Below are 27,525 nucleotides of genomic sequence, written 5' to 3'. Positions count from 1 at the left end.
CATGAGTTTCAGATAGAAGATTTTATGATGAATCTCTTAGACGATCTTGAAGTGAAAAGAAAGATGCATTCTAGATTGCCTTTGGATTTCATCAGGAAATGCAAGATTTACAGAGTGGCCGACCAAGGTCAGGACAGTGGCAGACATCTCCAATCATCCTATGATCGAGAAAGCAAAACAGTGAGGTTAGATTGGAATGAGCCCGAGGTTGTGGATCTAGATACTCTGATGGCTCCAGTCTTGTCTTGTACTCGCAGATGGGTTGATGTGCAGCATCAGAAGTTGAGAGAACAGGGCATAGCTATGACTTTCACCTTGGAGGAGAGACCAGCTGAAGGTGGGGCAAGTGTAAGCGAAGGTAATCCTAATCCCAGAAATGCAAGCGAAGGCAACCTTCGAAGTGTAAGTGAAGGCAATCCCCATCCTAAAGGCTCGAAGAGGAAAGAGAGACCTGAAAAAAGAGAATCTTCCAAGAAGAAGCAAGAGGCCAACCGAGATCGTTCATCCGGCACATCTTCTCGACAAGAGAAGAGGACATTTGAGATAGAGGAGTCTATGGAATCAATGGTACAGAACGATAAATAAGGACAGGCACCACGAAGGTCACCAGGTGGATCTCTCCAAGACAATGAGTTGCATGAAGATAGGGAAGATAACGAAGTAACATCTCCTCCCAGAGAAGAAGAATTGCTTAAGGAGATTCAGGTTAAAGAAACAAGATCTGCCATCCCAGATTGGTTAAAGGAAAGATTAACGAAGGTAATTGTGATCGAGGACGAGGACAATGTGATTGATTTAGAGAGCCTTGTTGGACATTCCCAGGAAGTGACAGAGAAGAGAAAGGCTACTAAGATGTCCAAGATGATTAGAGATGAGACTGGATCCAGAAAATTGCAGATAGCTACACCGACCGTGGACAAGTATGAAGGTGAGATCCTCGCAGAAGAATATGATGTAGAGACATTTGAGCTAGGTCCATCCACAGCCGAACAGACAATGGATGATGCCACCGATTCATTTGAGGCATTGAAAGACAAGCTTAGGGAAGAAATGGAGAAAAATAGAAAGCTTGAGAGAGAGGTCGGTGCATGGAGAACATATTTCAGCTATCTCAATCAGCCTTTAGGACGTCAAGATCCAGCAAGATCACCTGTACAGGCACTTCCCCTTCAATCAATTGGTGAGGCAGAGAGAGTTAGGAGTTTGGTCCAGCTTATGAGCTCATGGATTGACAAATCTCATACAGTTGCCATGGAATTTTGCAACAAGGATGATGTAGACCATTCATAGGGCTATCCAGGTTCTTGAGATCATCCACAATTTGATGATAACAGTAGCCGCTTTTGCTCATACCAAAGATGTTATCATTCCTGTCTTGCAAGTAATCAGACAAACATCAAGGAAGGTCTTAGCGCAGGAAAAGATCATGGATGGAGGACCTCACAGTTTGCTTCAGTGGTCGACCTTACTCCAGATGAAGGAAGTTCTCTTCGAGGACATCAGTACTAGGTGCAATCATGTTGAGGAGGTTATCCACCCGATCCAGGACAGAGTATTTGAGGTACTACGTACCATTCTTGGCAGGAGGATCGAGGTTGAGACAGATGTGGATTTGCAGGAATTGGAGGATAGAGTCAAGGTCATCTTTTGCAAGGATGCTAATGTTATCACAGATGAGCAACGGGACTAGATGTTTGCTACCATGCTCCTGATTGAGAAGACCAAGGAACTTGAACCTGAATGGGATGCTGCTCTTCTCAAGGCATTTGATCAGGTCATCCACTTGGAAGAAAGAATGAGGAATCTTCCCGAGATTCCAATTGCTGAGATCAAGGGAATTGTATCTAGATTCATTGCATATGCTAAAAAGGAACATTGGAAAGGGAATAAGATTCTAGATGAGAGGTTGTTATAAATGTCATGGCACCTTAATTGTCATTGGTCTATGTCTCCTAGATTTTTGTGCCAAATTTAATATTTGGCTATGCATTTAATATTGTTCAGTAAAAAGGGGGCTATTTGTAATAAACCCTAATTAGGGTTTAGGTGTCATAATCTTGGCCATTGATCTTCTTTCGATCTGGACCGTTCATTGTAATTGAGGATGCTATTTATACCCTCATTTCTTTTCATTTTGTAACTAGAAAATTAGAGATTAAGGAGAAATTAGAGAGATTAGAAATTAGAAGCAAGTTGTTTTTGTAGCAAGATTGAGCTTTGAAGAAGGAATTCAAACAATTGTTGTACATGATGGCTTTGAGATCAATAAAATATTGAAGTTATGGTGTTTTATTGCAATTCTCATGGTTATCTTCATGGTTGTTCATTTTCTTGAATCATTCTCAATCAAAGTAGTGTGTTAATTCGAAGGACAAAGTGTTGGACTTGATCTTTGGTAGGATTCACTTTCCAAACCACTAGCTTCTTGCTGATTGTAGGAACGCCTTGCGTGGTCGACTGGAGATATTTGAATCGCTTAAACCTTCAATCATTGTTGTATCTTGGATATGTACCTTCGTGGTAGTGTCCTTGATCTTTGATGTATTGAAAAATCATTTGTTACCCTAGAAGATCGCATCAATTTCAATTGAGTTGTTAATTTATGGCAATATTGAAGTTGGTAGAATCTCACCAAGTCTCGTCCGCATTGAGTCATTCTTAGGGTGAGACTAGATTAGATCTCTTGCAAACCCTACTCTTTTGATATTTTTTGAGAGCTTGTTTAGTTTAGGAAATTCTTCGGAAAACGTAAGGCCCCTTGATGACACAGCAATCACAACGACCACTGGTGCTTATCCACACGTAGAGACCCTACTAAAAAGAACATTGGAGTCACCCTAACTGATCCTTCTTGCGATATCTTCAGCAGTTAGAGACTTTATTCAAGAGAGGATAAGATGCCTTTGGGTATTTTATTCTGTGTATGATTGTGTACAAAATACACGTCAACAACTCCATGACTTGAAAATCTGTAAATGATATCTCCTTCGCTAAGAGGGAGTGTTAATGTTTTAGCAACAAGAGATTTCATTATGACTGTGATGATTTCTTCCTACACTTCAAGAGAAGTTGATGTGTAACGGCTTCCTTAATAACTGTCACCGACCTACATGTATGACTTGCAGCTTCGTGGGAGCCTCATGCGTTTTGGCATAAGCTTATGGTGTCTTTTGGCCTTCCGTCTACCTCTGACAAGAGATATTTCGAGCCTTGTCTTCACTTTAAAAGGCATGTTGTTGTTTGTGCTTTAGGGGGGGGTAAAGTTCTCAAGGGAAAGTCTATATTAATATGTGATCATCCGTGCTAACTATAGTGTAGAAGCTTTCAGTTGTTCTGAGAGGTTATCGGCTTATAGTGATGATTGTTAAGTGTTAACAATCTTGCTTAAATCATTGCTTGATTAAGCCTGAGAGCATTGTATCAGATTTGTGTCTTTAATAAAGGTTGATTTTTGGTGTGGTTGGGCTTCTCACCCTTAGGTGGAGGGTTTTCCCAAGATAAAATTCTGTGTATCTTGTTCTTGTAATCTTTTCTAAGTTTCAGATTGTTGTGTCTTACCTTTCTTATTCTAACATTAACAAAAAAATCTTCTAAGTCTGGCAAAGAAATCCACTTCAATCCAAGATGGCATCCCGATCTAGAAAGTGCAAAAATGGCTAAGTCTGGATAAAAAGCCAAGCAAGAATCCTTCACTAGAGAAATGCATCCAAAGGAAGGTGGGCGCCAAAATGGGGTTGTGGAGGAATTTTCCTCCACCCCCAAATTTCCTGCACCATGTTGATTTGGCGCCCAAGTCAAGGTATAGAGCGCTAGATTGGGGTCATGGAGGAATTTTCCTCCATGACCAAATTTCTTGCACCATATGATTTCAGTGCCCAGGTCCAGTTATAGAGCACTAAACTAAGGAGGTGAAGGAAACTCTTCCCGAGGAATTCCTCCACAAGGTCAAATTGGTGCCCAAGTGTGAGGAAGAACGCTAGAAGGGAGTGGTGGAGGATTTTTCCTCCAAACATCAAATTCCTCCACACCATCAAATCAATGCCCATGTTTGGGTATAGAGCGCCAAACTAGGGCTATGGAGGATTTTCTCTTCCCAAGGAAAATTCCTTCACTATATGGTTTTGGCGCCCAAGGCATGATGATGAGCGCCAAAATGGAGGCAAGAAGGAAAGTTCATGAATTGTCAAATTCCTCCATCGCAGTGAATCGGCGCCCAAGGATGAGGAAAGAAAAATCCCCTCAAGAAAGAAAATCAAAGATCCTCCTCAGGCATGGAAATTTGCCCAAAATTGAAGAAATTTTAAGGCAATGACAAAATTGGTCAAGGGTGAGAAATTCTATTTAAATGAAGAATTCGATTCATTTCTCATGTGCAATTTTGGAGAAAGTTGAAGTTGGAGAGAAGTGGCAAAAGATTCAGAAACGAAGAATTTTATTTCTTTTCAAGAAGTTCTTGTTCGCGGAGGTTTGATTTTATTCCTAATTAGGAATCTATCAAATGGAATTTCTTCTTCGTCGTTTTATTTAATTCCTTACATAGATTTTTAATGTTTATTTACTTTGTTTTTGTAGGAATGGCGGAATCTATCAAGGTTGCGGCTATTTCCAAGCAAGCACAGATCAAGAACGAGATGAAGGGATTCCTTCCAGAATCCAAAATTATTTCCAAGTGGAAGAAAATCAGCAACACCAACCTGGGAACTTTCCAGATGGCAGCATTCAGGCACAGGATTTTTGGAACAGCTAGACGCAATCCATCACCTACAGCTGTTAAATTTGTCAAAGGTGAAATTGTTTTAGTTGCAGGCTTTCCTTCAACCATTCAATGTCCAAAATCGATTTTGGAATGCGCAAAACACTATGACGAAGAGAGAAGAGTGATTGTGATCGAATGGCAAGCTTCTAGCTAACTTGACCGCCAAAGCTATTGGATAAACTTTCAGAATTTCGGTGTATCATTCCATGACTTACAAACTTAAGGATAGAGCAGCATCAATGTATGAGGCCAGTGTGGAGAAATGTGTTGAGATGATCAACAAGACCTAGATGGAGAAGTCAAGACCGCATATTTCCAAAATGCCTAAACAGATCACCAATTTTGACTTCAAGCAACAATACACGAACCTAGTAATGATGTTGAATACGATAATGGGATGTCTACATGCCTTCACTTTTGAAACCTGGATGTTCTTCTTTATTGGCGAAGTTATGAGTGCCAATGGGATAGTGGATTAGGCAAGATTGATAAGCCATTATGTGCATGAACAATTGAAGAATTTGAAGGAAAAACATACAAAATCCTTTTACATGAGCTCGTATGTGATTTATTCATTGGCGAGGATGGGTAGTTTTGACAACTTACCAAGAAAAGGGGCCATGGAATGTGGGCCAGGACAGCTTAAGGTCCACGAATGCTATCCCCAATTGCACCTATACAATACTGATTCTTTCAAGCTGGTGAATGATACATTCACAATGTATTTAACCATACTGTTGCAGGGAGAACTTCACACAAGGTTGTCGCCGAAAGCCAGAGCACTGATACAAAAATTTGGAGCCTTGTACATCCAATTTCCAACATTTACTTACATCTGAACCCAAGCCCAAGGATTTTCCTTTTAGCTGCACAAACTTCCAAGGTATCCTACGGACAAATGGTGTTACTGGAGCTCACTAGGCAATTGACTGCTTATGACATGATTCGGAAAAAAAAAGGAAGTTGTCCATTGAATTCCCCATTGTCCTAGGCGACTATGTAGAGTTGTGTCCTTCATTGGCGGTAGCTGAAAAGCCCTTGGAGGAATTGGCATTCTACCACTTGACATTCCATACGTCCAGATCCTTCTTTTATGCATATAATAAAATCCAAATGGTCGTCAAAATGAAGTTCAAGCATAAATTTCACTTGGAGGATTTTTGGGCAATTACCAAGCATGATCTTGAGGTCAGGAAAAAAATGTTTTCCAGATTGCCCCTTGACATGATTCGAACTGGTGAAATTATCCAAGTGCCAGATCAGGTAAAGGAAAATAAGGATGTGACGCAACCGGAATTTGAAAAGTTGAAGGATACACCTATCCAGACTCCAAATTGGTTAGAACTTGGAATTGATGATTTAGAAGTTTTGGCTAGGCTAGTTCTAAATTTTACCAGGCATTGGGTGGATCAGCACATCAGGGCGCTGAAGGAAAGAAATGTGCTCCTTAGTTACCAACTGATGGGGAATATGGATTCCCACAATGAAGCTACAGAAGGATCATTGCAAGCCCAAGCTGAAGAAGGAGAAGTTCAGCATGAGGGAGTTGGACATAGTAAAGAAATGAATGTTCCTAAGAAGTCCAGAACCAAGAAGAGGAAAGATGCCTAACCGGAAATCTAGCCAGAAGTTCATCCAGAATAGCCTCAACAGAAGAGGCCAAGGATGGAAGAGATACAATCACCGGCTAGTTCCTCTAGTGTGCAGGAAGTGGAAATGTTTACACAGGAGATGCTATGAGGTCAGCCTCAAGATAATGTTCTTGGTAGTGTTCCAGCATAGGATTTGTTCAGTGCCAGCACTTCTCACCAACCTATTCCACTATGTTGTGACATTTTCACCCATCGCCCCATTGCAAATGGGGACCTGTTGATGTGTATTTTGTACACGACCAAACACAGAATAAAATACCTAAAGGTCCCTTATCCTCTCTTGAATAAAGTTCCCGACTGCTGAAGATCTCGCCGAAGGATCAGTCAAAGTAACTCCAAGGTTCTGTTATGTAGGATCTCTACGTGTGGATAAGCTCTCTGTGGTATGATGTGATTTTGCTGGAATCACAAGAGGACTTACACTTGACGACCTAAATGTCTGATTTGTTGGAATCACAGGTCCTATTAACTAACTGGAAGACAAACAAATGACAAAAGATGCAGGGTTCAAGAAGTCTACTCTACTACCTAGAATGCGAGAAGATGGATGAACGACTAGGTGGACTCCTACTGGGTTGGGTCTCACCATCAGGTTGAACAATTCAACACCAACTCAGTGCGATCTTCTAAGGGATGCTTCGAATACGTTCAAATCGTACACCATTCTACAATGATCACCATTCAAGATAATGCATGAACAATAGACGTGTAACGATTTAAGATTAAGCTCATTTTATGCCAATTGACCACGCAGGGCGCACTTACCATTAGTAAGAGGCTAGTGGTATGGACTAGACAGATTCCACACAAGTGCATTCAACAATTTTCTTCACTCAATCTAATCATCTATCATCAAAATGAAGATTCAACAAGAGACCATGCACATTGCAAAGAAACAACATATTCCACCATATCTTCAATGAAAAGAAGTCTTTACAATTAAGGCAACAATGTCTTGCCTTCTCTTCTTAATCTACTTTAATTGCTATTCTACTATTCTGGCCTCTATTACTAACTATTAACTATTAGCTATTATTGACTAACTATTATCTATTGACTCACCATTAGTCTTTACAAATGAGGAGCCAGGGCTTATCTAGTGCCCACAATACAATTCAATGGCTTAGATCAATTTGAGATCAATGACCGAGATTTTACAATGAAAACCCTAATTAGGGTTTGTTACAACAAACTTAATTCTGACCAATGAAATAATTGCATTATTCGAACACATGTCTTCTCTGGAATATTCGACCAATGGATAGCCGGGGTAGGTACATCAAAGTTAGTGCCATCTTTTGATGAGTCAGGTACATTGAATCTAGACATGTTGAAGTGGACCAACCCGACTGGAGGAGTGATGATTGGGATGCCACCTTGTCTAACACTTGGTTGATGCTCAATTTGGTGATGCTCAGAAGCTAACTTTAATTAACTCTTCTGAAACTATTTGCTTCTCCAACGGACCCTTGCTTTGATCCTCTTTTGTCTTTGATGTGCAGGATGGATGGTGTACCTTCCCTTAAAATGCTAGGCTGGAAAAGGTCGTCCCTGTCGATGCTGGGCTGGAGGAGGTCGTCCTTGATGATGCTGGACTGGAGGAGGTCGTCCTTGATGATGTCTGCTCTTCTTTCATCTGCAAAACAAATCAAGAGATGATTAAGGACACATAATAAATTCATTTCAACATAGCATTTCCTACCTTAAATCATCAACAAGAAGATATCAAAATGAAGTTTTCTTAAGATTCTTTCCAAGGACAGGCTCCATAAGAGTTTCGCCCTGGACCCTTTGGAAGGGTCAGGAGCGAATTTTGCATTCCTGGCTCAAATTGTTCTCACCTTGTGATCATACTTGCTTAGATACATGCCCAAGGACGTCCTCATTCTCAACCAACACCAAGCTTGATGTAAATTTGGGGCAAAAATGGAGGTTTTAAGAATTTTGCTCTGGACCCTTTGGAAGGGTCAAGAGCGAAATTCCAATTTTAGCTCAAAATTCACATTTTTGAAGGTGAAACATCTTTCCAAGGCATTCTAAATAGCTTCTCTCACCCTAGTATGGGCCTGACTTAGCACAAAATTTGGAGAAAAGGATGGTTTCAATGTTTTTCGCTCTGGACCCTTTGGAAGGGTCAAGAGCGAATTTCTTGCTTGTAGTTCACTTCTTCATCATTTCAACTTCAATCCACCTCACAAGGCAAGGAAACACTTCACTTATTTCATCCAACCTAAGTTTAACTTGATTTTGCAAGGCAAAATAGGTGATTGAAGGATTTTCGCCCTGGACCCTTTGGAAGGGTTAGGAGCGAATTTCCTCCTCTGGCCTAAAATCATCATTCCTGGAGACAACAATCAACTCAAGGGCAATCTTAAGGGCATCTTTCACCTTGGTCTAGGCATGGTTTAGCATAAATTTGAAAAGAATAGGTAGATTTTGGGATTTTCGCTTTGGACCCTTTGGAAGGGTCAGGAGCGAAAATCTAATTTTAGGGCTATTTCTCCATCCTTTCAACTTCAAATTACCTCCAAGACTTAGAACACCTTGCCTCACTCCTATCTAGGCCATAAAAACCAAAAACTTGACTTGATTTGCAAGGAAAAAAGGGTGATCCTAGGAATTTCGCTCTGGACCCTTTGGAAGGGTCAGGAGCGAAATTCATGTTTTGGCTTCAAAATTTGCATTCTTGGCAACCCAAATCCACTCTAAGGCAATCCAAATGACTTCTCTCACCCTTGTCCAAGTTTGACTTTGCTCAAATTTTGGAAGAAAAGATGGTTTTTAGGATTTTCGCTCTGGACCCTGTGAAAGGGTTAGGAGCGAAAATCACTTTTTAGGCTCAATTCCTTCATCTTAAATGGTTTCTAGCAACTTAAAGTCATTTTCAGGGGCAACTTCTCCTTGATTTTACCTTAGCCCACACTTGATCTAGCACAAAATTGATAGCAAAGAGAGGTTTTGAGAAGAAAATTCACTCTGGGCCCTTTGGAAGGGCCAGGAGCGAAAATCTCATTCTTGACCAAAAATCATCATTCTTTCAACTTGAAACTTCTTTGCAAGGTAGAATTTCATCCTTCATCGCCCTAGGAACAAGGTTTTAAGCCCAAGAAAGGTCAAAAAGGTAGGCTTGTAAGGAATTTCGCTCTGGACCCTTTAGAAGGGTCAGGAGCGAAATTTCCTTTCTTGACTAAAATCCTTCATTTTCATAGCTACCAAACACTCTCAAAGACTAGATCATGTTCATTCTCCTTCTCATCATGCCTTGGACATCAAATTTTAGCCAAACAAGGAAATAAATGCATCTTAGGAAGATTTTCGCTCTGGACCCTTTGGAAGGGTCAGGAGCGAAAATCTTCATTTAGGCTAAATTCTTCATTTCTCCAATTCAAAACAACTTCAAGAGGCAAAGACAAGCTATCTCACTTCCATCCACGCCATAAAAGACCAAGGACTTGACCTCCTTTCTATGGAAAATAGGTGTTTTTAGGAATTTCGCTCTGGACCCTTTGAAAGGGTCAGGAGCGAAATTCCCTTTTTGGTCCAAAATCCTTCACATTTTAATGCTTTCAAACATTTCAAAGGCAACAAGATGTCCAACCTTCCTTTCAAGATACCCCGCAAATCAAAATTTTAGTCAAACTTAGGAGGAAATGAGCTTCAAGAGGATTTTCATTCTGGACCCTTTGGAAGGGTCAGGAGCAAAAATTTCATTTTAGGCTAGATTACTCACTTTTCAAACTTCAAACCACTTCAAGAAGCAAACTTAGATCATTTTCAACCTGAGGAATAAGGTTTCAAGTCCCTTCAAAGCAACAAATGAGGTTTATGATGAATTTCGCTCTGGACCCTTTGGAAGGGTCAGGAGCGAAATTCTCCTTTAGGCCAAAATCTTGTTCTTCAAAATCAATCAATTACATCTCAAGGCAAGAACATACCACTTCATCCTCAAACATGCCTTAGAAAGCAACACTTAGCCAAAATTGGGAAGGAAATGTGGGCTACGAAGATTTTTGCTCTGGACCCTTTGGAAGGGTCAGGAGCGAAAATCATGATTTGAGCTTGATTCTTGACCTTTTCAACTCCAAATCTCTTTGAGAGGCAAACATAGACCCTTCTTCACGCATCCCCATCAAGATCCTGACTTAAGCCAAGGAAAAATGAGAGCTTTCAAGAATTTCGCTCTGGACCCTTTGGAAGGGTCAGGAGCGAAAATCATCCTCTTGACTAAAATCCTTCATTTCATCCATCATCAATCACTCCCTAGGGCTAGAACGTTTCAATTTGCCCTTACTATGCCTAAGGAAGCTATAATCCTGGCCTCAACAAGTGAGAATTTGATGCTTAAGGGGATTTTTGCTCTGGACCCTTTGGAAGGGTCAAGAGCGAAATTCCTATTCTTGGCTAGTTTCTCACCTTGGTTTGTCTCATTCTCCTCCAAATTAGATCAAATCAACTTCCTTGTTTCATTACCAAAATATTCCATCACCCAACTGGGTCCAGGCAAGGTCAGACTAGGTTTTAAGGTCAAAGGAAGGCAAAAGGGGAAGATTTCTCACATATTTTCTCCTCCTCACACCTTGGACAAACTTTATTAGGCCTCCTTTCCTCATGATCATGCAAACTTCTCCTTTAGGTTGACATATAGCTCAAGTTTTTGTGGAAAATAGGGTTTTACATGAATTTCGCTCTGGACCCTTTGCAAGGGTCAAGAGCGAAATTCACCTTTCTAGGCTCAATTCACCTTCAAACTGGCTTGACTTTGTCCTAGGCTATATCTTTGATTTATTCCTTCCAATTCCTTAGCCAAATTTGCTCAACCACTCACTGACTTCCTCGAACTCAAACGGGACACCACCGGCAAAACCAAGCCTAAGGAAGACCTTGAAAAATGCCCTTAACTTGGAGCATCAACTGACTCACCCTAGCTCAAGCAGAGCCTGCTATCCAGCGATCCTCCTGACAGTACTCACCATGCAAAAGCTAACAGACAAAACCCTAAAACCCAGAAAACAAACCCTAGAGAGCAAAAAGCAGGGGTCCTGTTGTGACGTTTTCACACATCGCCCCATTGCAAATGGGGACCCATGTTTTTTGCTTTTTAGGGTTTGTTTTCTAGGTCTTTTAGGGTTTTGTCAGTTGGCCTTTGCATTTTTGAGTGCTGTCGGGGAGATCATGGATAGCAAGTCCTGCTTGAGTGAAGTCCTGATCCTGAAAATTGGCTAAGTCTGGAATGTCCTGATCCTAAAATTTGACTAAGTCTGGAATGTCCTGATCCTAAAATTTGACTAAGTCTGGAATGTCCTGATCCTGAAATTTGACTAAGTCTGGAAACTGAAAAACCTCAAAAAACTAGATTTTGCAATATAACTCCTAGAGGTTTGAAACCACTCTCAAACATCCTGAAAGTATATATGGAATATAACTTAAAGTATAAGTGACATTTCCTTAATGTCACTTATACTAAAATGTTATATTCCATAAAAATTATCCTGTCGGAGAGTTCGAAAAGTCAAATTTCGCTCTTGTCCTTCACTGAGGATCCAGAGCGCATAGCGCTCTTGTCCCTCTCAGGAGGACCAAGGCAAAAGCGCTCCTGTCCCTCTCCAAGGGACCAGGGCGAAAAGACTTATTTGAGCCATTCCTGGCCTTGTTTGGTCAAATTGAAACATCAAAGGCATAGTGAAGGACGAAATGAACATGATAAAGCATCTAGACTTGATCAAAAACGATGAAATGATGAAGTTTTTGCCTAGAAGGTCAAAAGTGCTCCTGTCCCTCACTGAAGGACCAGAGCGCTTTTCTTTATATGCAGAATTTTAGACCTTTTTTGGACATTAACTCTTATTCGTAGCGTGAAGTAAGATGAAATCTTCCCTAGCAAAGGAATTTCGGGCTTAGAAGGCAAAAAGTGCTCCTGTCCCTCACTGAAGGACCATAGCTTGAGTTTCAAATTTGCACCATTTTTGCAAGATTAAAGTGATTTTACGATTTGAAGAGGTCAAGGGAAGCATGTTTTGTCCATTGAATATAATTTAAGTGGCCTACAAAGGAGTAAATCAACCCAAGTGACAAAAAGTGCTCCTGTCCTTCACTAAAGGAGCAAAACTTGACTTGGATGGGAAGGACGAAGGATGTTTTATGCCTTGGACGCGATTGAAGGTTTAAAAGAACAAAGAAATACACCAAGATGCAAAAAGTGCTCCCGTCCCTCTCCAAGGGACTAGAGCGATTTTCCAAAAAGTGCTCCCGTCCCTCTCCAAGGGACCAGAGCGATTTTCCAAAAAGTGCTCCCGTCCCTCTCCAAGGGTCCAGAGCGATTTTCCAAGAAAGTGTAAATTTCTTGCAGAGACAAGGCAAGTTTGTGATTGAAATGAATGGAAGAGGACATGATTAGCCCATTGAAGATAATTTGGGAAGCTAGCAAAGGACGGATAAGCTTGAAGTTGAAAAAGTGCTCCTGTCCCTCACTGAAGGACCAAAGCGCTTAACATGTTATCTAGCCTTTCTCACCAATTTTGGACAAATTGAGGCCAAGGCGCAAGTTTGAAAAAGTGTTTAAAATGCCTTGAAGTGGAATTGAGATGCGAGAGTTGCAAATTTTGACGACAACTAGCAAAAGAGCTCCTGTCCCTCACCAAGGGACCAGGGCGCAATTTCCAAATATGACTATTTACCTTGCATTTTGAAATGATATTTTTATTACCAAGGCTCAAGATGGAGTGAAATGTGATATTCTACGCCTGGAGGATAATTTGAAGTTGATATGATCAAGAATTCATGCAATGGACTCAAAAGTGCTCCCATCCCTCACCAAGGGACCAGGGCGCTTTTTATGAAACAACAAATTCCCTCCGAGATTATGCTAAGACAAGGTTGTGTGAGATGGGAAGGATCTTCTAAAGCATGGTGAACAAAGGTTTGACTTCAAAAAATTGAGAATCCTAGCCTAAAAATGAAAAAGTGCTCCTGTCCCTCTCCAAGGGACAAGAGCGAAGTTAATGGCATTCATTATTTTTTACCATATTTGGGCGTTAATATCCTCCAAATCGCATTAGATGCCAAATTGCTAACTTTGGAATATTTGAAAAAATTAATTAAATTGGCATTTAATAAATTAATTTTGGGCCTCAAAAAATCGAATTTCTATTATAAAGGCATTTTAAATTAATTTTTGTGAAATTAAAATTAAAAGTTGAGCGCACAAGGCATTATTTTGCCTTTATTTGACAAGTCGGCCTACTCCTTTTGAGGTTTTATTTATTATTTCACCTTTTATTTGCAAGGTCGGCCTCATGGGTAAGTGGAAGGTGAGCACTCTATATATTGGAGGTGTTGTTTCACAATTCAAATCATTCAATCATCCTTTCAAGTGCGAAATTGGAGAGCAATTTGAGGAGCGAAATCCAGAGGAGTGGAGCGAATTTCTACTAAGTGTAGAGAAGCTAGTGGAGGGCGAAATTCATCTTAAAAGCTATTGGAGAGGAGGATTTCTTGCTAGATTGGAGGATAAATTCCAGATGTTTTGAAGGTATTTGAAGGCGAATTTCCAGATTTTTGAAGAGGAAGGTGGAGTTCTTTTCCAAGCTAAAGGAGGTGCATTTTATCCAAGGGAGAGCTTTGATCTACACTCTGCCTAGCAAAATTCATCTATTTTTACATCATTTCTTAAGAGTTAATTCTCAAGAGGAGGTATGGCAAAATCATCTTGACACCCTTATTCAAGGTTTGATTTTTTTAGACATTTTTTAGAAAAGTCTAAGTATTGCATGGTTAATTAGGAAATGATAACTCAAGATTTATCATGAAGTTTCCTAATTAAAATCTTGAATCTTCCTTTTAAAGTTTAATTTTTAGATTTCAAGCTATATTACTAATTTTGAAATGTTGTGTAGGTATCAAGATGGCGACTCCAAAGCCCGGAGGATCTACAAGTCAGCAGGTTCTCATCAAGGACGATCAAGCAAGGACAAGGGCGACCTCCTTCAGTCTAGCATTGACAAGGATGGCCTTCTTCAGTCAAGCGTCATCAAGGGCGACTTCTCCAATCCAGCATTCCAGGGCGAGGTACATCAACATCCTGCACATCAGAGACAAAAGAATCGGAGCAAAGGGTTCGTTGAAGAAGTAGATAGTTCCAAATGAATTAATTAAAGCTAGCTTCTCAACAACCGCAAGTTGAATATCTACCAAGTTACAAGTGTCAGACGAGGTGGCATCCTAGTCATCACTTCTCCAGTCGGATTGGTCCACCTCAGCGTGTCCAGATTCAATGTACCTAACTCATGGAAGGTGGCACAAACTTCGATGTACCTACCTTGGCTATCCATTGGTGGAATTTTCCAGAGAGGACATGTGTCCGAGCAATACAATTATTTCATTGGTCGAGCATTAAATGTTATGTAATGGTTGTAACAAACCCTAATTAGGGTTTTCATTGTAAAATCTTGGCCATTGATCTCGAATTGATCTAAGCCATCGAATTGTATTGAGGGCACTATATAAGCCCTGGCATTTCATTTGTAAAGGCATATATATAGAAGAATAAATAGAAAGTAAGTTAGAAAGCAATAGAAAGGAGTTAGTGAATAGAGAGTAGTTAGAAGGTGATTAGAATAGCAATTAGAGTAGAGTAGAGAGAGAAGGCAAAGATTGTTGCCAAGATGTTGTTGTAAAAGACTCGTAACTTCATTGAAGAAATGGTGAAATTTATGGGTCGATTCGACAATTTGCATGGTCTCTATACTTCTCATATTTGATTTCGTGTTATTTGAGTGGAAGAAATGTGCTTGATTGATGGTGGAATTTGTATATCCATACTACTAGCAGTTTGTTGATTGCAGACTTGCCTTGCGTAGTCAACTGGAATCATTCAGCTTAAGCTTAACTTCAATTGTCGCTTCTTCATTGATATGCATCAACCTGATGGTGTCTATGCCTGCAATGATGATTTGAACCTCATAAAGCTTTCCTTCGAAGATCGCACTAACCTTGTGGAGATGGTCCTGTGATGTCAAAACAAGACTTAGAACAAGACTTAGTTAGAATTTCATCAAAGATCATTCATTGCTCTTTACATTCTTAGTGTTAGGATTAGATCCTTTCCTCACCCTCATCTTTTTTCCTTTTTTTCAAATCAAAGCTAGTAAGAGCCTGTGTTCCAGCAATATTCAAAGCAGATCAGACGTCCAATCATCAAATGTAAGTCCCCTTGTGATTCCAGCAAATCACATCATACCACAGAGAGCTTATCCACACGTAGAGACCCTACATACATGAACCTTGAAGTCATCCTGATTGATCCTTTTTCGCGACATCTTCAGCAATCAGAGGCTTTATTCAAGAGAGGATAAGGTACCCTTGGGTATTTTATTCTATGTTTGATAGTGTACAAAAAACACGTCAACAGGTCCCCATGGGCAATGGGGCGATGTGTGAATATGTCACAACAGGACCCCCTACTTTTTATGTCCTCTTGGTCTTTTGGTTGTGTTTCCTTGGGTCTTTTTGCAGCGGTCTCGTCAATGTCCTCAATTTGTAAGTGTTTGGGGGTCAATTTGATCAATTTTGCAACTCGTTTGAGCAAATTTGGCTAATTAGGAGCCTGTTTTGTTCGAGCGAATTCTAAGCAACTTTCTATTTTTTTAAAATTCCTATTTCTTTGGGATTTCACTGCCTCCCGAATTGGGCTAATTTTGCCAAAAATCAAACTTACTATTTTCAGCAATTTCAATTTTTATTGTCCCCGCATCCTGTTTTGCCCTGATCCTAACATTTTGAAACACTTTCTACTTTGGGAAAGTTTATTTGTGGTAGGTTCTTCACAGGCGGATACTAAAGACTAAACATTCTTGAACATTTCTAAATCCAAAAGCTTCAAAAAGCAGACAAAATGGATCAAAAGTGGCCAAGTATGGATGCCCATTCCAAAAGTGGAAGGCATCAAAAATCTTCTAAGTCTAGCGCAAAATCACTTCAATTCTAGAAATGGCATCTTGATCCAAAAAGGATGAAGAAATTGACTAAGTATGGATGAAGAACCGAGCAAGAATCCTTGCCAAGGCAGAAATGTGCGAGTATGGTCGAATTCCTTGGCATAATGGGTTTGGCGCTCTAGGAAGAGCAAGGGCGCTAAAGAGGAGGGGTGGTGGACAAATTTTCCTCCACCCCCCATTTTCCTTGACCATGCTCAAATAGCGCCCAAGGAGGATGGAGGGCGCTAAAACAAGGGTCCTCCACACCATAAATTCCTCCTCTACAGCAAAATGGTGCCCAAGGAGATACTCAGGGGCCAAAATCAAGGTGCCATGGAAAAGCATGAAAATCAAAAAATTCCTCCTCTATAGCAAATGGCGCCCAAGTTAGGTGATGGGTGCCAAAACCAAGATGCCATGGAAAAGGTTAATAAGTTGAAATTCCTCCACTAGGGTGTTTCAGCGCCCAAGTTTGTGCAAGGGCACCAAAATGGAGGTGCCAAGGAAAAGTCTTCAAAGTCAAAATCCTCCTCATGATGAATTCCATGCCCAAGCTTGAAGGATGAATTCCAAGGCAGGGAAATTTGAAGTCAAGGATGAAATTGAAAAGAAAATTCCCCCCTTCCCCCTCAGGAAAAAATTTGACAAATCCTCTTTCAGGCATGAAAAATCATCTCAATTTCAAAATGATGATAGATTTGGATTCATGAGAGTCCTAGACCCTGGAACCCTAATTTGAAAAAATTCCTCAAAAATAGGAATTGTGGAAAATCAATGAAAAAGATTCGCTGGAACAAGATGAACTCAAAAGACTTCAAGAAAATTCTTCCTGGATAAGGTTTTCTCTCTCTCAAGGGTTTCTTGCCAAGTGGCAACCAGGTCAATCCATGTTAAATTAATGCATCTTTTTGCATGTAGTCGTCACATTTATGGCATCATGGTTGATTCTTGGATGTTGTCGTCACATGTGGGGATGATGTTGCATTGATGACACAATGGGACAATTTTTGCATGGAGTGGTGCATTTAATGCATTTTGGATACCAATTGTAATGGGCAGGAATTAATTGTATATGGTCATATTGGGCATTTATTGTTGATTCCCACCTTGTTGCATCATGTGTGAGGAATCTTTTAGGGGAAAACCCTAATTAGGGTTTGCATGTAGCCAAGGCATGAAGCCTATATAAAGGGGTGACCCCTTCATTTGCAAAAGAGGGAGATTTGTATGAAATTGTTGCGATAAGTTTTTGAAACAATAACAGTGAAACATTGTTCTCTGATGGTGTCCATTTAAGTTATTTTTCAAAACTTGCACAGTTTCACCTTCCTCACTTAGAGTAGAAGTAGTATGGTGCTTTGATTTCAATGGAGAATGTTATGGTCTTTGATGAATTTCCATGGTTCATACTTTTTGCATCTTGTTGATTATAAGTTACAGTGTAAAGTTAGCCTGAGCCATCAAATTTGTGCTAAGTTCAATTGTGAATAGTCGTTTGGATTGTACCTCAACATCCTCAGAAGATTGCACCAGTTCTTGCAGAGTTGTAGTTAAACTTGGCGAAGCGGAGCTTGGTTTATTTGGAATTCGTCCACTAAAGCATTATGTATTGATATCACTGCCCTTAGGAGTAGATTTAGATCCTTCTAACCCTTTCCCCCTTATTTTCAGTTTAAGCAGAAGCATCACAAAATTGCTATATCCGATGATGGAGTTCCATCCACAGCAAAGAAGTGAAAGAACGATCCAAACATAAGTCCCCCCTTGGATTACCAACATGCTGCTACATTTGCTCCTGTTATTTCCGTTCAAGATCTTGGCTCGTATGCTTGCTCTGCGCCCACCTATAATGACTAGGGACGTAGCTACTGGATGTGCACCTGTAGGATCTCGACCTGCCGCTGATGGTGGCCGAGATGGTGGTATCACATCAAGCCAACTAAGTCCCATTCGTCGCATATAGGAACCTTGGAGTCGATTGTCCAATCTTCTTTCAATCTTAGCACACAATTGCAGTTTGATCTAGAGAGAGTGAAGTGACTGTTAGGCGACTTTATTTTGTGTTTGACGTTGTCATAAAAAACACGTCAACACATTGGAAATTCAAAGGCAAGAACTTCCTCCCATCACAGAAGAGAAAGATCAGGATGGTTTCATCAAAACCATTTTTGAAGACATGGAGGTAATTCCACAGGAGCAAGTTCACATGGAAGTTCATGATCAATTGGCAGTTACTCCTGATTCGCTCAAGGAAAGGGTGAGAAGAAGTCCAGAAGAAGAAATGGATCCCGCACAGGAATTAGAAAGACTTCTAGCAAGAATGGACAAGCCAACTGAGAAGAAGGCAAATAGGAAATTTTCAAGGATCACAAGGGATGAATCTGGATTTAGGACGTTGCACTTGATCAAGCCTGCAATAGATAAAAACATAAATGAGATCACCCCTAATGAATACGTGATTAGAGAAGTTAATTTGGGCCGTGCATCCACAACAAAAGTAGTGGAAGATTTTGAAGAATCTTCCTCGACCGTGAAGAAAAAGACGAAGAAAATGAAAGAGAAGTGCAAGAGGCTGAAGAGTGAAAACCGAATGTTGTGCGAATATGTGCGGAGTTTCAAACATCCACTCAGAGAGGAAGACCCATTCTTTGTTCTTCCTTCCTCTCTTCCTAAAGAATCCGTTGATGGCGTTGAAGAAGCAAGGAAGGGAGCTCAGTGCTCTAAGGAGTGGGTGGAAGGTGTTTTCACTTCAGTAGGTGGGTTCATTGAGAACTTGGCTCACCTTCACTCCAAAATCCTTTCTATCTTAAATAGGTTGCAGGGTGTGGATAGTTCATGGGACAATGTGCACATTTACCAGGACTTAACTATTTCGCGACTAAGAGAGCTAATGAAGATTCCTAGGTAGACATTGATTGACGGCAAAGTCGTCCAGGAGAACGATGTTTATGATTTCCCGCGGTGGTTTTACATTGTCTGCACTGGAAAAGAATATTTTGAAAGATTCAACAAGGAATCTACTTCTTTGAGAGTCTCAATCAAGAAAGTACAAGGAGAAATCCTTAAGGCAATTGAGGTACTATTTTACAGAAGGGTGGTTGAAGATGAGTTGACGGTGGGCTTCCTTAGGGACAGGTTGCATGAGTATTTCTTTGTGGAATCATTTTCCGGCTCGCATCTATAAAAGGTTTCCTTATTTTCCAGCACCATGCGAACACAGGAATTGGCAGCAGATTGGGAGAAGTTTTTCTCCAAGTGTGAGGAGGAAATTGCCTTGATGGAATTCAAGATGGAAAGCGTGACAAGTGTCTCTGTAGGAGAATTGCAAGCCATCGTCGCTAGGTTCGTTGCATATGCCATTAATGAGCAAGATAATGGTCGTCCGTTTCTGGACAAGAATCTTTTGACATAGTGTCGCATGCATGGCTGGAATATTTGACCAAGTGGCGGTTGGGTCAACACATGCCTAGGTAGTGGAGCATCTTTTTGCATGTAGTTGTTGTGTTCAAGAGATGATGGTGCATTTATTGCATTATGGGAGATCTTGCATGGAGGAATATTTATTGCATTTATGATGTATTGGGCAGATTTGAAGGAAAATGGTGCATTTAATGCACAAGTGGACACCATTTTGGGCATGCAAGAATTAATTGTTAGTGGGTATAATGGGCATTTAATGAATATTCCCACCTTGTTGCATCATGCGTGTAGAATCTTTTAGGGTAAACCCTAATTAGGGTTTTGCATGTAATCTTGGCAATAGCTGTAAACTTAATACATTGTTCTTTTGAAGGTGTATACTTGTCCTGTTTTGTAGCTTGCATGGTTTTGCTTTCCTCACTTAGAGTAGATTTGTTTTCAGCGCTTAGATGAACAGGATTGATGAGATTGTTTGTAGTGAAATCCTTGCTCGTACCTTTTGTTAATAGCTGATTGTTATTAACAGTGTAAGGTTAGTCTGAGCCTTTTATATGTGAAAACTTAACTTCGATCATTGGATGAACATTGTTCTTTGATGGTGTTCATTGGTGGCATGAAATTTTCTTGCACAACCTTTGAAGATTGCACCCCCTTTGTGTACTGGTACAAAGTTGGCGAAACAAAGTGCGGTTGGTTTCACTCAAGCAATCATTGTCTCGTTTGTTCTTAGATTTGGAATAGCTTTTCTAAACCCTCTCCTATTTACTTTCAGCTTTTTTCAATCCAAAAAGTCCTAAAAATAGAGCCTCTCGTTGATAAATCATTTGAGAAAAATCCTTGAAGTTTCCTTCTTTAAGTGTGCGTAAGTCCCCTTGGATAACCAGCAAATCACATCAAGCCAACTGAATCACATCCACTACATAACATCAACCTTAGAGTCGATCGTTTGAACTTACTACAATCTTAGCATACAATTGAACTTTGATCAAGAGAGAGTAAAGTGACCATTGGGCAACTTTATTTTGTGTTAGTGGTAGTCATAAAAAAACACGTCAATAGGACACACAAACATTATCAAGAGATATCCATTTAAGACTCTATCGGAGGTTTGCATGATGTTAGAATAATGAGTTTTAAATATTGTTTTCATTCTTAGTTTACTGATTTGCGTGCTTACAAAACAAAACCATTATGTAGAAAGACATATATTTTCATTTTCTATCCCAAAATATTAGCAACCCATTCATCAGCCTAGACAACAAGGTAAATTTAACTAGACAAACAAAAAAAATTGCAATGCTTTTAAACATCTTTTTTTTTACTACTTCAACCATACCAAGATTCAGTTTGATGAATAGAATGTTAGGGCAAGAGAGCTCTTAGCAAATTCTTTTCCACTATTGATGGGATTTTTTTCTTCAGAGATGTTGTTGATGTCTCTACTATAACAAATTTGTAATACTCAACATTTGAATGAGATTTATATGTTTAGGAACAAATTTAGTTTACTTATTTTTTATAAAAAGCTTTCATTGATGCAAGCTGCTTGTTGGCTGTGCATAGAAAGCATGGAAAAGGAAAGCTTAGATGCCAAACTCGTGGCAAATTAATGGCCAAAATCAGCCTAGGACTTGGACTCAGCCTTGTCAACTTTAGCTATTTGATCTTGTAATCTTTCCACTTTGAAATATAATTTAATAATAAATAATAATAAAATTTAAAATACAAAACAATAAAAAAAATTATATTAAAATATAAAGGAATATAATTAAATATAATTAAAATATGATTAAAGTTATGATCGGTCAAAAGGCATGAAATGATAAGTTGACTCCCCCAAATACGAGGTATAAAAGGGAGAAGAGAACTCATTTGAAGGGGGGGAAATTTGGGAATGAGAAGTGCAGATCTAATTGTGAAAAGGTGTGTCCCTTTCAAAGAGCATAAATAATGAAGAGTTGCACTCTTTCAAAGGGTGCTAATGGTTAAAGGGTGTGTCTCTTGCCAAAGGGCATACATAATGAAGAGGTGTGACCTCTCCCTCACATTGAGAGATATAAAGGAAAGGAATCAAAAGCATCCAATGAGATCACCATCGATTATATCAGATCAGAACTGTTATTAAGTTACAGGCAGTAACATCCTTGTTCTTGGTGATATGCATGGGGATGTGCTTAATATGTATGCTTAATATATGAAGCCTGATAATGTTCCTATGCAGAATTTAGTAGTAATATTAATATAGACTACAATATGTATGACAGTCATACTTAATTTCATATATATTCTTAATACATGAAAAGTTAGTATAATCATAGCCCTAAGCACTTAACCAGTTCTAATTATTTTCTCCCTAAGGAGAGGCGTGGTGTTGTTAAGGAGAGGCGGAGTAAATCCATCCCTAGAGCCCCAAGGGTGAATGGACTGCTGTTCCTGAAATCTGGGCTGCATTATGAGCCCCAAGGGTGAATGGACTAATGTTCCTGAAATCTGGGCTGCATTATGGAGGTGGTGTCATCATGCCCTAGACAAGTAAATCCCCATCCAAGGTTGAGAATTAGAAGGGATTAAGATTAGAGCTTAAATAAAAACAATATCAGTTGTACTATGAGCAACCATAGTTATTTAATATGTAATTAATGTAGCATAATAAGTAGTAATGTATGTTGCTCTTTGGGAAATGGGCAGCCTCCTAGTAGGGGACATTACAATTGGTATCAGAGCTTTGATCTTGCCATCCTGCGGGTTAAACATTTATCAACGAATCATTCAAAATCAACAAGAAGGAATCCAACAATACATGTATTTGTGTGTATGCTCTGTGTTTGCATATATCCCTGTGCATGCTCCGTGTTTTTGTGTGTATGCTCCATGCTTGATATGTTTCCAGCATGTTTATTCCATGTATGTTTCCAAGGCCTTTTCATATTGGAAGTCATTTTGAACACTCCATGATAATTGCTTGTGGACAAGCAATCTTGGGTGGGGCGGACTGTAATGTCTCCACTTTGAAATATAATTTAATAATAAATAATAGTAATAAAATTTAAAATACAAAACAATAAAAAATAAAAATTAAATTAAAATATAAAGGAATATAATTAAAGTTAATGAATGGTCAAAAGTCATGAAGTGATAAGTTGTGACTCCCCCAAATATGAGGTTAAAAAGGGAGAAGAGAACTCATTTGAAGGGCGCATTATTTGGGAATGAGAAGTACATATCTGATTGTGAAAGGTAGTGTCCCTTTCAAAGGGCAGAAATAATGAAGAGTTTCACTCTTTCAAAGGGTGCTAATGGTTAAAGAGTGTGTCTCTTGCCAAAGGGCATACATGATGAAGAGGTGTGACCTCTCCCTCACATTGAGAGATCTAAAGGAAAGGAATCAAAAGCATCCAGTGAGATTACCATCTATCATATCAGATCAGAACTGTTATTAAGTTACAGGTAGTAGCATCCTTGTTCTTGGTGGTATGCATGGGGATGTGCTTAATATGTATGCTTAATATTTGAAGCCTGATAATGTTCCTATGCAGATATAATAGTAATATTAATATAGACTGCAATATGTATGACAATCATACTTAATTTCATATATATTCACAATACATGAGAAGTTAGTAGACTCATAGCCCTAAGCACTTAACCAGTTTTAATTCTTTTCCCCCCAAGGAGAGGCGTGGTATTGTTAGGGAGAGGCAGAGTAAATCCATTTCTAAAGCCCCAAGGGTGAATGGACTGGTGTTCCTGAAATCTGGGCTGCATTATGAGCCGCAAGGGTGAATGGACTGATGTTCCTGTAATCTGGGCTGCATTATGGAGGTGGTGTCATCGCACCCTAGACAAGTAAATCCCCATCCAGGGTTGAGAATTAGAAGGCATTAAGATTAGAGCTTGAATAAGGACAGTATCAGCAGTACTATGAGCAACCATAGTTATTTAATATGTAATTAATGTAGCATAATAAGTAGTAAAGTATGTTGCTCTTTGGGAAATGGGCAGCCTCCTAGTAGGGGACATCATAGATCTTTTCTACAAAAATGGAGGCTTGAGCAAAAGACATGAAAGATTCAAATGTAGAGAAAAATGGTGAAAGGATGGACAGGAATTTTGATAAAACTGGGACATTCACGTGGAAAGAAACCCTTTTGCGACAGAAGCAAGAAAAAAATATTTCTTAAAGAAAACCAAAGAAAGCTTTGATAAAGAGAAAGGGCACAATAGAAGAGCCAGAAAGTAAGAGAGGTGACCCAAAAACAGACGGAAATCTTAATAATGAAAAACCTCGGGAAATTTGATTTTCAAATCGTACAGGTGAAAATGGTGTGAAAATGAAGCACAATTTTACTGGAGAATAATGAAGACATAACATGAACATGATGTTGCAAATGAAAAAGAAAGGTAAATGCAGCCTTATGTATTGAAAAATGTGTACCTAATGATGAGATGATTGAACTGGAAACAATAGGTGACTAAAGTTATAAAAAGATGAATTGGAGACTATAGCAAAAAGTGGAGGTAGTACATATTGAGGATATAATTGCAGAAAACAAAGAAAAGACTTCAGTAAACAAGGGGAGAAAATTAAAAATCGCTAAGAAATTTTTATTGTAGAAGTGAAAGAATGGGAGATCAGTGATTTGCCCAACATTTCAGCAGACAAAGAACTACAGTCAACTGGAGTGGTTGAATTGAAAATTACAAAAATATTAGTTGCAGAAGATAACATGCCTGCGACAAACTATAATGAGAAGACCCTAATGGAGGATGCCGAATCATTAACAACTGAAAAATATAGTAAATTAGCAGCAATGGGAATGAATATTACAACTACAGTTGAGGCACCAAATGCAGCTCAGAATAATACAAAATCACGGCTGGAGATGAAACATATTAGCTCAAGGGTACTCAAGAACTTCCAGGAGATGCAACAAGAAAATTTGAAATGGTAGCAATAGAAGAGAAGATACAAATGTGATTGCAACAACAAAGCAAAGAAAAGATATACATGTGACTGTGACAACAATGGCCATTATAGAAGATGAGATATTTGAACAGATAAAAGATGAAAAAACACCATAATATATTACCTTCAATGAAAGATTTGGAAACTGGAAAACAAGCAAGCAGGAAAAAAAAACGTTACTTGGAACCAGAAGGTTTGGAACCTTTCTTGAAAAGGGAGAATTGTTGCGTCATTGGGAAACCTGGCAGCTTAATTCGTCCCTCTTTAGACACAAAATGGGAAAAATGGGAACTGAAGTATTTAAGCAATTTGGTGAACCTGTCTCCACCCATGTTGTCATGGACTCACAGGACAACATCTGTAGTAAATTTGAGAAGTTTTTGGGTCTATATGTTGAGGGTATAACAATTTTTCTCCAAGGATAGAAACTATTATTTTAAATAGTTAGGAGAAATTAAGAATCCACCTTACGGCTTCAAGAGAGGAAAATGGTACAGGAAGAACTCTGTGTATTCTGAGGAGCAGAGTCACTGATAATTTAATAGAGTGCCTCAGTTGTGAATATTCTGTAGGTATTTTTTGAAAGTGATGAACACAGAATTGGTATTATAATCCATAAATTCTTAGTTGAATTTCCATTACTAAAATTCAAGTTTAAATGTCAGAATGTTTGTTTGATATTTGGTTCAGATTGGATCCATTCATGGCGTGCTTTTACTGATTTGCTGCATTAATTTTTCTCCTTTCTCATCTGTCTCCATCAGGATTCAGCTCTATAACAACCAAATGAACTCACCAGTTCCCCGAATTAAACAAATTGCCAGGACCCACTTCCACAGATAACAAACAACAGCAGAAATCATAACACCATATGTATATGCATTTCAAAACCTAGGTGTCTTTAATACCACACAGGACACAAATTAAGATCACGGACTATGCAAATTAGATTACTCCCTATTAACTCAAATTTTATCTTTTCCTAACGAGTACCCCAACCAAGCTCAATTCTTCTCTGAATTGAGTAGCCATAAAAATTACTCCCATCATACTTACTTTAAAAGTTTATCTCAGCTGCTAGGGCAAACCCTCTTACGGAGTATGCAAAGGCAAGAATATTGGCTTTTAATCCGACAACTCCTATCGTGTGACAAGTCAGAGTCTCTCAATCCATCCATACTTCATTTTGAAAGTAAAAACATGAGGGGCTGATTATTGATCATCCCTAAAGATCCTCAATTTAGCAAAATAGATTGTTACTATCGCTCACCCCTATCATTTTGGGCGTCAATTTTATCCACGAGGCTGAGGTGATTCCTTGTGAGATTAGCTGTGCTCTAAGGTATTACAAGGCCTCTCTACCTATAAAAGCATACGAATTATTGCAAAATTATTAACAGCTGATCTTTTTAATCCAAACGTAAGTTAGCATTTTAGAGCTCAAAATTTTTCAATAACTAGATAATCGTTAAAGATCTACTACGTATTCCAGAGCTCTCCTTTTCTTTACCGCTGGTAATTTGAAGTCAATAGAACGCAACGCTGAAGAGGTTAACAACTATGAATTTAAACCACTATAACTATTAATTTTATTTTGTTATAATTTAATATTACTTTAAATTTCAAATTTCGATCTAAAAAGAAGAAGAAGAAATAAATAATTCGATCTACCAACCTAAAAACCCTTGCAGCAGCTGTCCGCCTCTGAGCAAAAGGGAAAGCTCCAAACAAAACCCCATCTCGTTGTGCCAAAACCTGATTTTCCGACAAGCATATACACATTTTATATCCAGTTAAGCTCTCAGAAGAGTTGATATTTGGCATCAAAAGTCACACGAATTAAAAATTCACATAGTAAAAGTATGTTTGCAGACCTGAGCCAAACCAAATGCGTATTGTTTAGTCCGAGATCGTCGGAGAATGCCTGCTAACGCCATTCTGCAACCTCTTCCTTCTACCAAACTGTTCAGAAAAACACACCAAAACGAAACAAAAAATTGCAGGCGTGAAAATAAAAGAAAAATCTGGCAAAGGATTGAAAAACATCCAAGAAACAATTTGATCGGAAACACAAGAAGATCGGTTCCAGAAAGTTTTAAGAAGCATCAAGGATAGAAACGGAATCGAGTATGTCGGCAAAGCGGCTGATGAGAATGGAGCCTGAGCTGCCGCGTGGGTAACACGCTGGCAGATTACAGTAATTTGAGATAGCCCGACATAGGTGTATCTTAGCTACAATGGACGAGAGCTGTGTCGACAGAGGCAAAGAAAAGATGGATGGATTAGTAGCTGAACTCATAATTGATCATTTATGTCAATGTATTGTATTTGCCACAGGTAAACGCTATTGCATTCACTAAGAAAATTCAATTTATGGTATATCTATTGTATTTGCTGTAGGTAATATTCACTTCAATTTTATTAGGCTAATATGCGAAATTTATAATTTATAATTTATAAAAATGATTTTTTCTAATGCAAATGAATTTTAGGAATGATAGATTTTATTCAAAAAAATTGAGATTTATTTATATTTAAAAATAAATTTTTATTTTTTTTAATTTTTAGAAAACAAAAAATGGCGTCGTATGGGAGATTGGGGCTGTAATTCAGAGAGTTCAAGGATTTCAGGCAGAATGACAGGCCAAGAGTCTTCGCAAATCTAAGCTTTAGAGCTTGGACGAAACCTAAGTGGGTTTGGGAGGATCAAAACAGAATGTCAGGGCTTGATCCAGACGCCAGAAATCAAGGTAGATGGAG

General features: G+C 39.1%; 1 pseudogene; it reads right to left on the bottom strand.

Moving 5' to 3' along the window:
- Positions 1-27,083, bottom strand: part of LOC131053412 (heat shock 70 kDa protein, mitochondrial-like) — a 42,823-nt pseudogene extending 15,740 nt beyond the window's left edge.
- Between the last annotated feature and the right edge of the window lie 442 nt (positions 27,084-27,525).

This window comes from Cryptomeria japonica, chromosome 10, assembly GCF_030272615.1.
Source record: "Cryptomeria japonica chromosome 10, Sugi_1.0, whole genome shotgun sequence".
In the NCBI taxonomy this organism is placed as follows: Eukaryota; Viridiplantae; Streptophyta; class Pinopsida; order Cupressales; family Cupressaceae; genus Cryptomeria; species Cryptomeria japonica.
This window is presented reverse-complemented; position numbering and strand designations above follow the sequence as displayed.